At 41.6% G+C, this 13297-nt stretch overlaps 1 long non-coding RNA gene across 1 annotated transcript; it reads right to left on the bottom strand.

Moving 5' to 3' along the window:
• Positions 1-326: 326 nt before the first annotated feature.
• Positions 327-13286, bottom strand: LOC139827228 (uncharacterized). Its single transcript, XR_011737640.1, has 3 exons — positions 13159-13286; positions 2319-8904; positions 327-2117 (listed from the first exon to the last, which is right to left on the bottom strand). It is a non-coding gene; the product is annotated as an uncharacterized lncRNA (long non-coding RNA).
• Between the last annotated feature and the right edge of the window lie 11 nt (positions 13287-13297).

Here is a 13297-nt window from a genome sequence, read left to right as displayed (position 1 = left end):
GTTTGGTTAGATGTACATTGTGTTTAGTTGGTTTTCGGTTGTGTCTGGATGCTTTGGATGTGACTGCAATCTCGCTGGGACACGTGTCCCCCCACTAATCACCAGGCTCGATTGGGCTCTTTCTGCTGTCTCGGCAGACGTCCCCTTCCTCCTTCCCTGCTCCACGTGTTTCCCTGTCTTGCTCAAAGAGGACGACGCTCCCGGCTAGAGGCGAACCATAGCTAGGTCAAGGGTATATGGAAGCTGCGCTGTGCTTGAGAACCTTCAAACAAGCTCAGGGTCCATTAGGAAGAGAACCTGGGGTAGTCAGGCTTCCAAGACTGCAGGCACATCCAAGTGAGACACTGCCTGGGGTAGGGTGGCTGGTGGTTGGGTTTTTGTTGTTGAGGTTTTTTAGGGTGTTTTAGCTTCGTTGTTGAAGTTTAGTTGATTTAGATTGGTTTCTAGCTTGGTCATTGGAGGCTGGTTTCAGTGGTTCTATTTAGCTTTGGGTTGTTTGCTTTAGGTCATTTTGGTCAGGTTATGTCATTTGGTTTCATATTTTTGAGGTTGGTTTAGATTAGTTGTTTTAGGTAGTTTTATCCTTTATTAGATTGTTTTTAAGTTCTTTGAGATTGTTTAATGGTTATTTTAGGTTAAGATTGGTTGGTTTTGATTTGTTTAGCTTGTTTGGTTTCAGGTTGCTTAAGGTTGGCTGAAAAATGCCGGTTTATGTAGTTTTAGATTGTTTTGGGTAGGATTTTTTAGATCATTTGGTTTAGGTAGGTTTGTTTAAGGGTGTTTAGGTTGGTTTGTTTTGTTTGGTTTAGGTAGTTTTAGGTAATTTGTTGTAGATTGTTTAAGGTTCTGTTTAGGTTGTTGGTGGCTGATTGAAGTTTTTTAAGGCAGATTGGTTTAGCTTCTTTAAGGTTGGTTTAGGTGAGCTGTTCTATGCTGGTTTGGGTGTGCTGTTCTAGCTAAGTTTAGGGCCAGCTCGTGGAGCAGCAGGCACCCAGCCCAAATGGCCCAAAGAAGCCGTGGCAAGGGGCCGTGCTCAGCACTGCAGAGGAAGGCAAAAAACCCCCAGAGACGCTTGCTGTCCCACCTGGGGGAAAAAAAAGCCTTCCTCCCCCCAGCTGCAGGGCACGAGAGGCCATCTTCCTGGTGCTTGAGCAGCAGGCAGGATCCGAGCCAAAAGGGCCCAGAGGAGCTCTGCAAAGTGGTCATGCTCAATGCTGCAGAGGAAGGCAAAAAACCCCCGGGGACCAGTGCCAATCTGCCCCGGGGGAAAAAATTCCTTCCTGACCCCAGTGCTGGCGATCGGCTGTTCCCTGAGCATGTGAGCCAGACCTGGCTCCTTGTCCCACAGGCTGCTCACGCCTCCCAGGACCTGCCCAAGCCCTGTCCTATCCTATCCTATCCTATCCTATCCTATCCTATCCTATCCTATCCTATCCTATCCTATCCTATCCTATCCTACCTTGAGCTGGAGCCATCTCCCGCATTTGTGAGAGTGCCCTAGTGCCTCTGACCTGATGGACCTTGAGGGCAAGAATCCTTCCTGTGCCTGGTGGGACACCAGTGGGTGTTTCAAGCACAGAAGAAATTCCCTTGGTCTCTCCACTGCTGTCCAGCTGTAAAGGATTTCCATCCGTGAGCTGAGTTTGGAAGGTGGCCCTGCCAGCAGATCACCTTGCAGTGGAGAACCTCCAGCAGCCTCATGCAAGGTCTTCCTCCCTCAGCCCCTGCCCTGTGATTCTACCAGCTCCTCAAGTGCTTCCTCTGGGATGTGTTGAGGCTGCCCCTGCGCCAGCTCTGGCAGTGGATACAGGACCCGGCTGCTCCTTTTGATCCTGCTCGGGGCATTGTGAGCGCTGCATTTCCGAGTGCTGGCATTGTGACATGGGGGTGACAGAGTCACACATGTGCGTCCCCACCCACCCCCCCTCTGCCCAGCTGCCTATGGAGGAAGCCTTTGGGGTGCTGGCCCCAAATCAGTCCCTGTCATCTCCAAGACAGGGGAGTAATCAACCTAACCATGTCCCTTTTTTGCCAAAATACAGTGTGGATTTGTTGCCAGTCCAGCCTTACTTCCAGTACTTGTTCCAATAGCCCTGTTTACGAATTCATGACCTAACCTGGGAAGAAAAAACAAAATGCCAGAGATGAGAATTACTGAAGTCAACAGGAAGACACAACACAGATGATGGAGGAAAACAGCAAGAGGAGAAGGAGAGGAGGAGCAGAGGACATCTAAGCAAATGAGACCCTTCAATCTCATCCAGTCAGAGGAGTGATAGAAGGGTTTCCAAAGACCAGGCTCTGAATAAAAAGCATACCTCGTAAGGTTTTGTCTCCTCAGCCTCAGTCTGTTCTGACAGTAGGCCACGTTTCTTTGCATCATTTCAGTATCTGGATGCTTCGAAAGAAATGTGTGAGCTGCTGCAATAGCCTTTGGAAGGTTATGAGCCTAAACAGGGATGGCAAAAAGAGGAAGAGGGGGAAATGGTTTAATTGGGGAAAAAAAAATAAAAGTTTACCAGTTTTTGTCAACAAATTTTCCTGCAGCTTCTAGATTCCCAGCTTACTTCTACTGAAGCCACAGTATCTATTATTGCTGCAGATAGCATAGATAATGACTTTAAGGTAAAAGAAGAGCATTTTTCCCCTCCACCTGCCCTGTTAATAAAAATAAGTGTTTCCACCTACCTGTAGTGATACAGAAGCTACGGAAGAGGAAAAAAAAGACAGTAAAGGCATAGCTCCTTCCTCAATGTATTAAAAACTCCTTTCAGATTTTCTGAAACTAAAAGTGAAATCTAGCAGGTTTTTTAAATTTTTCCTTTTCTGGAGCATAATATTTTGTTTTTCTAATTTTTTAAAATATAATTTAAATTCTCTTTAGTGCCATGGAGTACTAAATCAGAAAATCCCTCAAATCATCTCTAAAGAAATAGCAGTGTTGGATGATTCATAAAACAACCATTGGTGCAATTTGTTATCATATACCTAACTTAAAGACGGCTCCATGAAAGGACAAGTGAAGTAGTTTATATTTTCCACAAGTTACAAGGTTATATACAGACCATTACTGCAGAGCAACTGTTTATAGTTAGGTTTTTTAAGAGTAGTTTGGTTATGTACTATACTCTTACATCAGCCTCAGTAAATATCCCCTAATTGGCTTAGCAGCTCGTGTTTCAATCTTTTATGATGTGATAATTCTATTAGCTATCCATCCTAGCATTATTTCCTGTGTTCCTTTCACTATTGACATATTTGGTTTCTCTAGCCATTCAATCCCATTTTCTGCAGCCATCCTTTTGTATGGCTGAGCTCTTGAAGTTTCCAAATGTCAGTGTGAGTTCCTAGGAAGACACGGTCACCTAAAAAATCTCACCTTCATCCTAACAATAATTAAACTGTTACTTGTCTTCTGTGTTAGACCAACTAACCATATTTCTCTCTTCTCTTTCACTTTTCACACATTTCTTTCAACTTGGTAGTGACCTTCACTGCTGCTTTCTGGAATGTCTCCTATTTCATTAAACCTCTTTTTTTAGCAGTTCATTTGACTATAGATATGTCAGTATCTGACTTCTTGTTGTACAAGTCCCTGTCTGTAATTACATTTCTATTCTTTTACTTAAAGTAGCTTTGTCTGTACCCTAAATCAGTGCTGGTGACCTTTCCTGCAATAAGCTTGATGACATCATGTATAATTGTCACTTATTCCACCATCTTCTCCTTTCCTTGCAATTACTTTCCAGAGTTCTCTCAGTGGAGAATTTCTCCTCTTTCTCAAAGGCTGCTGTGCTGTTCCTAGATAAAAGTATCCTGTAAAAACTAAGTTAAATGTCTCTTTTAACAGGACTTCACTGACCTGCTTCCCAATAGCAGTTCCCCGAGTACAGCTGAAGCCAGTTGCAGTTCCCTGTTGCAACTGCAGAGAGCAGTGGAGACCAGACGGATCAGAGGATTTCCAGATTTTTTTTCTTTCAAATTGTCTTCCCCCATTTCTCAGGAAAAAAGTCTTGATCTGAGCATCTTACTCAAAACAGCAGCTGATACCATTTTTCATTATGAAAGTACTCTACATGATTTGCCTACTCTTATTCCTTCAGAAACTTGTTTCTTGAGTGACATGGGAGAATAAATAGCTCATTTCAAGGCCGGATCAGAATTCAGTAATTCCGTGAATGACATCCAAAACAGATACTGACTGAACAATATCCTCACAGTGCAAGGATATTTTATTCCTTCAGAGGTATATTCCTGTGGAACACCTGCTACGGTATTTGCATGATGCTAACCTACGTGGGGAGAGGCAGGAATGTACAATGATTTGGTGCAGCAAACTGGCAATATAAGCTATTGTGCAGGAATGCACAAATGCTTGGACGTTAGTGGATACACAGAACTCAGTCACTTGATTCAAGTGTGATCAGAAAGAAAAGGGCTACAAAAAAAGAGACACCTCATTTTTCTTTATCATATGTTTTGTATGTAGCTTTCTGCTTCATGTTTTATAAAGATGAGACATAACTCATTCCAAATGATTAATTTCAAGCTAGTGTCTCCAGGTATTAAATAGCAAATATTTCCTCTGTCATGTAGGAAGGTTAGATTATGCAATTACCCACAAACACTGTTTTAGTCTCTATGGTTACTCAGGTGATTCTGGCATTTTTCTTCCACACCATTGGTTGCCAAGGATACAAGTTGTTATAAAATACAGCAGCTACAAGCCAAGATATAGTCCTCCTGCATGCAGCAGTTATGTATAATAAATCTTACTTGAAGCAGCATTTGAATCCTGAAGGCGTTCTCTCTGGAGTTCCTGGAGTTAACCAAGCTAATAAGTTTGTTATTAAAGGAGACGATGCTCACCAAAGCTATCAAAGATAAAACGCATATGGCATAACTGCATTGCCAGAAATAAAGCACTTGAGTGCCTTCTGGCAAGGACTAAAATATGCTGATCCTAACTATATTATTCTCAAATAGAATTCCAATCCAGACCAACAGAAATTGAATCAGAGCAGAATGCTTTCTACATTTAACGACAATATTACCTTACCAAGAGGGATATTGTCCTGCACTGTAAAATAACTACTTGTAAAAAAAGAATCACAAATATTTGCTCATGTCTGCTGCACTATGTAAACTGGCAAAAAGAGACAAAACTGCCTATAAATGCAAAAAGCGATAGAACAGGAAGCGCACTCAGCTACGTTTACATTTTTCTGCTCATAAAATTGCAAAGACAACTTCATGCGGATTTTCATATGTCTGAGTTATCTGAACTGCAGGGAGATTACAGAGGTGAAACAACTGAACTGTATTCAGAAACTAAGCCCTTAATGATCTACATCACACTGCATGTTAAAAATAAATGCTCTTTGAAATCTTGCAGTTCATATATATTATAAAATAACCCCCTGTATTTTCATTAGAATACGGTTATCTAACATCTAAGTTTTTCAGTTCTTTCAAATTTAAGAAGTAAAAAAATACATATGCTTTTCTAGACCTGTGACCCCAGATAAACAACCAACTTGCTGAAAATGAATCACTTCTTATTGTGTAAAAACTCAAAAATTGCTACAGGGTGCAATACATCATCCTAGTAGTTATATTTACCCTTATAAAGACAAAGTGAAATAAAATTTGAAAAAACCTTCTGCATATTGTTGCTGTCTGAAATGACAGAACACATATTTCAGCCATCATGTGACTCTGAATTAAAAAATACTTTTTATCCCATGGAAGTTTTCTTTTTTTACAGATGTTGATTTTCTGCTTTAAGTTCTAGAAATCCTGAGTATCAAGTATCTAAATTGAAATATTGGATTGCTTTTGCTGTGTCTTGTGATTTTTTGGAACTGTTCTTGTCAATGAACATCTCCATTTCCTTTTATAGGATGGTGTATTTAAATCCAATCACACAGACTTTTTTTTTATCCATACTGAATTTTATTTGCAATTTAGTCATATTATTAAAAAAATATTATTGACAGTAACTTTTTAAATGCACGAGTTGCAGGCAAGAATTAGAAAAAATTTAAAAAAAAAAAAAAAACAAACCAGAAATGGCTTCCATTTCTGAAACACACACTATTCTTCTAAGTTGAGTAAAGTTAATGGACAGTCTGACTATCTGCTTAGAAACATTAGAATAATTTCCAGAGACCCCGAGTTTGCCTTTGAAAATATTATATTGCAATTTTAAATGGTTGATCATTCTTATACTAAGACATCACAGAATCTGTGAGAGGAGTCTGATAAGTTGCAGAACGGGAAAGGTTGTTTGAGTTTTTAAAATACAATCAGGTATTTCTTTTTCTTCTGTCAAATTGCCTATTTTCTTTTTTCTTTTTTTTTTTAAACCATATTTTACTGACTTACCTCAAAGTTTGCATCTTCAGTTTGCTAGCTGATAAAGAATGCTAGTAGTAAGCTGATTAAACAACTCCATGAAGAGATTTGCACATTTATAATCATCATACCTAATTTAGGACCAAATTCAATTCCGTTAACTGTAGTTGGGCAATGACTTCTTAAGCTACCAGTGTTATAAACCTGAGGCATTAAAATTACATTTGGAATTCATTAGGAGGTTGCAAGCTTCATGTGAAGCCACCCTGAACTAAGCAGAAAACATTGTAATAGCTGTCAAAAGTGTTGATATAAAGTATACAGCTAAATCTTTGCTATCTTCAGGCTTGTCCTGAACGTAGAAATAAAACCTGAATGTTTAGCTTTAGAGTCCAGGATTTTGACTTGATCCATTATTTGAGAGCTGGCTGAAATCACCTTTCTAGAAGAGTCATAATCTCATCCATGAAACATGCTTCTGCGCATCAGAAAATAACTGTTATAGACAATACTGTAGATCTAGTAACAGAGAACATACACTGCAGAACTTCAGCAACACTGAAGAAAATGGTATAAAAGCAAGAATATGTTGCGCAGTGCATGGTGTGGGTGTTCAGGAAATCAGACTTTTCTGAACCACTTTGAAAATTCAACCTCCCTATGCTTTCTATCAGCTACTGAGTTGTGGGAGCTTGAAGCTTTAAAGCTTTGTATGTTCTTGCCAACAGATGGTATGGAAAATAAGAGCTAATACAGTTTCAAAAAGAACTTGGGTATTCATGGACTAGAAATACACAGACACAGAAATACCACAATCAGCTCACAAACACGGAGCCAAATACAGCTACATGCTCAGAAGTTATTAAAGCTATCATGTGTATTTTTCCATTGCCATCTGCTTTTGGTAACAACATGGGACAGGGTACTGCACTAGATGAACCTTTGGCTTGACTGCACCTCTCTAAGAAATGTTTGACATGCAATTTTAGAAAGAGAGTAAGAATAAGTGTTACATGAAATATTCTGCTCAAGATAAAATTACACTGTGAGATACAAAACCACTTAAAACTCATCTTGGCTTATTGCAAACAGCTTGGATTTTCTTTCCCAGGCCCACCATCACTCCCTATAGCTATAAACAGTACAGTGATATAGTTATAAAAATGGACCATGATGACACCATTTCTTTTTTCAAAAATCTGTCTGCTTTAATATCCTTGTTCTAGTCAGCTATTCCTTTCTGGAAGGGTAGCCTTGCAGGGCCATTTCTGGTTGAGCACCTTTGCCAGCATGGACAGAAGGTCACAGAGCCAGTTGAGAAACCAGAAAGGCAGCCAGGCCAGTCATTTTACTCTAATTAAATGTGTGTGAACTATATCAATGTGTTTATATTCCTCTGTTTCCACAGCTGACTTGTTTTTACAGTCTGATTAATACTATTGGAATCAACTATTGCAGGCAAGAGTGACAAACTTTCTAAGCATGAGGGAAAGACCCGCTGCAGGGATCAGAAGGGTAAAAGCTTCTTGAAGGGCAACCATGATGTGACAATTGCAATAATATTGCCATAATATTTTAAAGGAGCTATTCTCAACATGCCCCAAAAGCTTTTCACCAGTAACACTTCATTTAGGAACACCAGTGTGAAGTCTCGTGAAACCTAAGCCAGAAAACTCAGAACTTGATTTATTCAGTTATGTTCCGAAATAATTAAAAGCTCGTAAAATCCTAAGATAAGTATTGCTTTTTAGAGAACAGTGCTCAAACATAATAGCAGGAGAAAGAGTGCTTGGGGTGGGCTTTTTCTTTTCATTTTGAAAAGGATTTTTGTTTGCTTAGACTCTCAAGGAAACGATGATAGAGAAAAACAGGGTTTAACATGGTTTCTCATGTTACCATACTATGTGTTTTATACTCCTTTGGTTTATTTGTGGTTTTACAAGGAATGAATCTGATGTTATATTAAACTACTACTCCCAGTTTCAGTGACTGAAGACATTTCAGTGCAAAGCGAATTGGACTGAACCTAGTGAAAAGAACAATATTGTATGAATATTCTAGCCTAATCCTAACGGTTGCATAGACATGAGAACTGGGACTGTGATTTAAATGACACCAGTACTATGAAATTTAGGAGTCCAACATCATAGTTTTATATGATGCAAAAAAAAGGACAGTGTTGTTGAGACTCACAATGTCATTTCACATTTAGTGGCATTCTTAAGGAGTTATAATACTTGTGCACCAGTTGACTTCAAACCTCAAGAGAGGTTCTCTCTCTGTATCAGTAGCTTTGCCAGAGCAACTCTTCCTGCAGCTGGTGGGGAGTGACAACACCGACAGAAGGCACCAAGGCCAGCACGAGCAAATAGTTCTCACACCTTCTGATTTGCTACATGCTCTCTTCTTCCTCACTAAGAGGGAATAAATGATTTAAGGTTTGTTGCTGTCACCACTTGCATCTCCTTCCCTTCTCTGGTAGCTGCAGCCAAAGGATTCACAGGGAAGGTGAAGACAGGGGATGGCGATTTAACATTCTCAAGGATCCTGAAGAAAGGGAAAGCACAATAAATTCATGGTTTGGCAAAGAAACACCAGTTTACACGGCATCCTGCATTATGGTTATTTTTGTTGTTGTAGGCACCTTCTGGACTATTTTGAAAAATATGAAAAAGGTTGATGGCTGATGTTGTAGGATAGGTTTTTAATTTGGGGAAGAAGGAAATGAAAAAAAGAGGGTTCAGACCTGTCTGGTTGGTGTACAAAGTTAAAGTCCTTGATACCTTAACTGAGATGTTAAAAGAACAGGGAGTGGAAATAGTCAACGACAGAATAAAGATGGGAATAATTACACAGAAGCAGACGAGTGTGTTTTGATGAGCAACTGGCATGACTTTCAGCTGTATCAGCCCAATGTGATTTGAAAATCTCTGCAAAGGTCACATTACCACTTCCTTGTATTTTGATGTGTTTTTACCCAGCAGCAGGGGTTACAGAGTGACTTCACTTAACTTCATTAAGGTAAGATTTCCAGGCTTTTTGTTCACTAAGAGTACAAAAAAGACTAATAAAGATACATAAATAGCATCTTTCTATTCCTTAGAGATGAGGCATGTTGTGGAACATCAGCTCAGAGAAAACAGACCCCCAAGCAACTGAGATGGAACCCCAGATGCCACAGCAGTAACAACTGAGAAAACAGGAGGCTTAAATAGGAGATGCAGTAAGCAGGAATGTTGCTAAATTACAGTTGAAATGAAAGTAATACTGTATCTGCAACAACCCACAGTAAAATCACTAATATATAATTATTTATGGATTCATGGAATGGATCTATTAACATAAAGAAAAGTTGTAAAACTACAGTTTTTATTAAGGAAGAGGGTAAAAATATACACTTGCCCTGAAGAAAACATATTTCAACAAAACAAAGAAGGAAAGGATTACACCATGTCACTCTAACCTTTTGCACTCTTACTAGATTTCCTGATACCGTCACTAGTGGAACAGAGAAGCTATGGATGATAAAAACCTACTCAGACATCATTTGTCGAGGCAGAAGCTTTACTTGGACTGGCAGTAGAAATAATGTGTGAGTACAACTGATAGTGCTGGACAAATGGCCAAGAACAGGAACTCTCCTCATTGCAGCTTTCAAAAAATCTCATAATTATTGAGGAATCAGGAAAAAAACCTGTCTCAGATGCCTTGAAGGTGAATTTTTTCAGTATTGGCAGATGGTTCCTCAACCTGAAACAGATTGAGGTTTTCTTGTACCTGTTTAAGATGGAAGGTGGGGAAGGGGTATTTTCAGAAAAGCACAGTACACTCTAACAAAGGTTGAGTATTGGTAACCAAATTAGCTTATCTCTCAAACTCCTTCTTCTGAATATATGTCACAGGGAAAACTCCAAAGCAACTGGTTTAGCAGAGCGGGTTAGTGGGGGAAGGAGGGCAGGGTGCAGGGTGACTGGCAAAGCTGGGACAGAGGAACCTTCCCGCACACCACAGTAATGTTATGTCTCAGGCCAGGGCTTCCCTGTCTCAGCACCAAGATGCTCAGAAGGGCCATTTGGCAGTGATGGGGGGTGTGTGTCAGAGACGGACTCCAAAATGCCCCTGGATGTCCGGCAGTGAGTTATTTGTCCTGGGTGATGACAGCTTCACAAGGCTTTTGTCCGATCAAGTGAATGCACTTACTGTGGGAAGGCAGCTGGAGGTAACCAGATCAACATTTACCTAGAAGTCTATATTTTGAAGTTTCAATGATTTTTCAGATAACATTACAGCACACTTGCTGAGATTACTATTTCATGAGGGTTAAGCCTATTAGTTCATCAATGATATGAAAGGCAAGAATTGGCTCACCAAGAAAATATCATCTTAGCCTCAGGCATCTGCAGAGATACTGCTTTCTCAGTGTGTTCCACCATTTCATGGTGTTCCTGGAGTTTGCAGATTGCGAACAGGCACCAGGTGCTGCTGCTGGGTTTCTCGAATGGGACCTGTTTGCTCTGATGCCTTTCTATTTGCACAGGACTCGCTGTGTCTTGTTCATTCAACAGAGAAGGCAATCTGAGTGAAAGAAAAGTCAAGGGCACTGGATCGGCTACTCCTGTGCAGAGAAAGCAAACGGGGACAGTTACTCCTCTCATCCTTTCCCCTGGCTTTCACCAAGATGGTGGGAGGCACCTCCTGACAGGACATGCAGAGGACTTGTCTCCCTAAGCCTGTGCTGCGCTAAGGAGCCTTTTGCATACTTTTGACACTCCATCTGGTGCTTTTACACAACCCCGTGAAGGACTGGAGGAAAACCCTCTTCCCCCCGTGGGTCAGTAAATCAAGCCCCAGGGCTCGCAGGAAGGCTGCAAGGCGTGAGAAACGGGGCTGCCTCACAAGGGAAAGACAGCCAGGCTTCCTCTCTCCGCACACGCTTCAAGTCAAGTAGCTTTGGTCAACATCAGAGAAAGTACAGCAGTCTTCTCATCGATCCTTTTGTGTTGCTGTTAGAATAATTATTAGGAATTTGCACAATCCTTTTTCCTTCATACAAGCAGATTTCAGTCTCCATATGCTGGCCAAAACAGCCAACGTGCAGAAATCACAGAAACTGAGGAATGAAAATTGGCAGAGCAGAAAAATATATTTAAAATATATTTTTATATATATGTATATATTTATATTTATAAAATATATTTTTTAAAGTGTCAACAGACAATTCCTCTAGGCTCCTTCCTATATAATCACAAGCAATCCACTATTACAGTTCAGAGATTTAATTCCTCGCTTTACAGAGCAAGCACATGAGTTGTGGGCTCCCTGTAAAAAGGAAGATTTAAGTAGGTTCAGGAAATGTCATATACACTATTGTTGAAAAAAGCTGGTAAGGAGGGAATCAGAAGAAGAGGTGAAAAGAAGAGGTAAAAGCATTTGTATGCTTAAGAGATGACATTTTTATGTCTTTAGAGCACTGTTTTTTTCATCCTGTAGCACCTGCAAAATACCATTTCCCTGAAGTCAAGGACTTACAATTCATTGGAGTCTAAGAACTTGACAATACACTAGCATCACTAGCAGGTGGAACAGAGAATTTGGGACCTTAGGCTGGTGCAAATCAACATGAAACCTTTGCAATGGAAGTTTGAAATTCACAGCTCTTTGCATTTTATTTCACTTGAAATAGCTTGTTTAAAATGTTGCTAAGATGGACAAACATAAAGTACTTTTCTATGGTACATGAACTTTGGTGCTGAGTAGTAAAATGCCTCTTTCCAAATGGAAATGCGTTATTTTGGAGTCCAACTGTAAAAAACCAAAGAAACAAACCATTTCTGCATGTTCTTGACTACAAACGTACCAGAGTCACTCGGCAGAAAATGTGAATGAGGCAAGAATCAGGATAGAGCAAATTCAAAGAAACAGAAATGTGGAATACTTTATTGGAAAGCTATGCTGAATAAGCCATGGGTCCTCTTACAGAGGTTTCAGAGATACTTGCTGTTGGTACATGGGGCTTTGTCAGCTGAGCAGTGTCAGGTCCCTGGCACAAAGTTTTTCAGAAAATCAGACAGGTAATAATCAGGAGGAAGGTAGAACTGTAAGTAGAGCGTAGACTGGGGGCAGCGCAGCTCATGCCAGATGAGTGCCAGACTCCTGCTGGGGAAAATCCCTACCAGGAGTGACAGTGTCCCCAAAACACACATGTGGACACAGAACAGTGAAAAGACATGCAGGGGACAAGGGTCTGAAGCCTTCCATGCAACACGACCATACAAAAGTGGTGGGATCCCACCTTCCAAGCTCCTCGGCAGACGACATGGACACTGCGGTCGCCTTACGAGCGCCGTACACAAAGTCAGGCAGCACAGAGGTCTCAGCTACCTTCTCACGACAGATCGTTGGTTCAACATCTTAAGACCTTTGCTTAAGGTCTTAAGACCTGGGAGCCTCTTGCTGCTTCATATCCCGCAGCAGCACCGAGGTCAAGCCTCTGGAAAGGTAAACCCCCTCTCGGGGTAACCCTGCGGGAGGTAACACGGCTCTGCTGCACCGGGACCCCGCTGCGGGGGGGGCGGCATCAGAGCGGGACCGGCATCACCCGCCACGGCCGCAAAGGGTCTAACACCGGCCAGGTGCGCCGGAGGTGCCATTTGGAGCTCGCAGCCCGGCCGGGGGGCGGCGCCATTTGCTGCCCCCAGCGTCTCTCCCGCGCCCCCTCCTCAAGATGGAGGCGCGGCGCCTCTTCGTCTCGCTGCCGGCGGGAGGTCCCCGCGCTCCCGCTTGGGATGGAATCGGACCAACCTCGCGTCCCCCACGGCGATCGCTTCCCAAACCTTCTTCTCCCTTCCCAGCGTCGCTGCCGCTGGCCACAGGTGTGGCTCCCTCAGCTGCAGCCGGCTTGGCGGCCTACAGCGGGCGGTGCGTGTTGGGCGGGGGTCTC

This window comes from Patagioenas fasciata, chromosome 2 (genome assembly GCF_037038585.1).
Source record: "Patagioenas fasciata isolate bPatFas1 chromosome 2, bPatFas1.hap1, whole genome shotgun sequence".
Taxonomy (NCBI): Eukaryota; Metazoa; Chordata; class Aves; order Columbiformes; family Columbidae; genus Patagioenas; species Patagioenas fasciata.
This window is presented reverse-complemented; position numbering and strand designations above follow the sequence as displayed.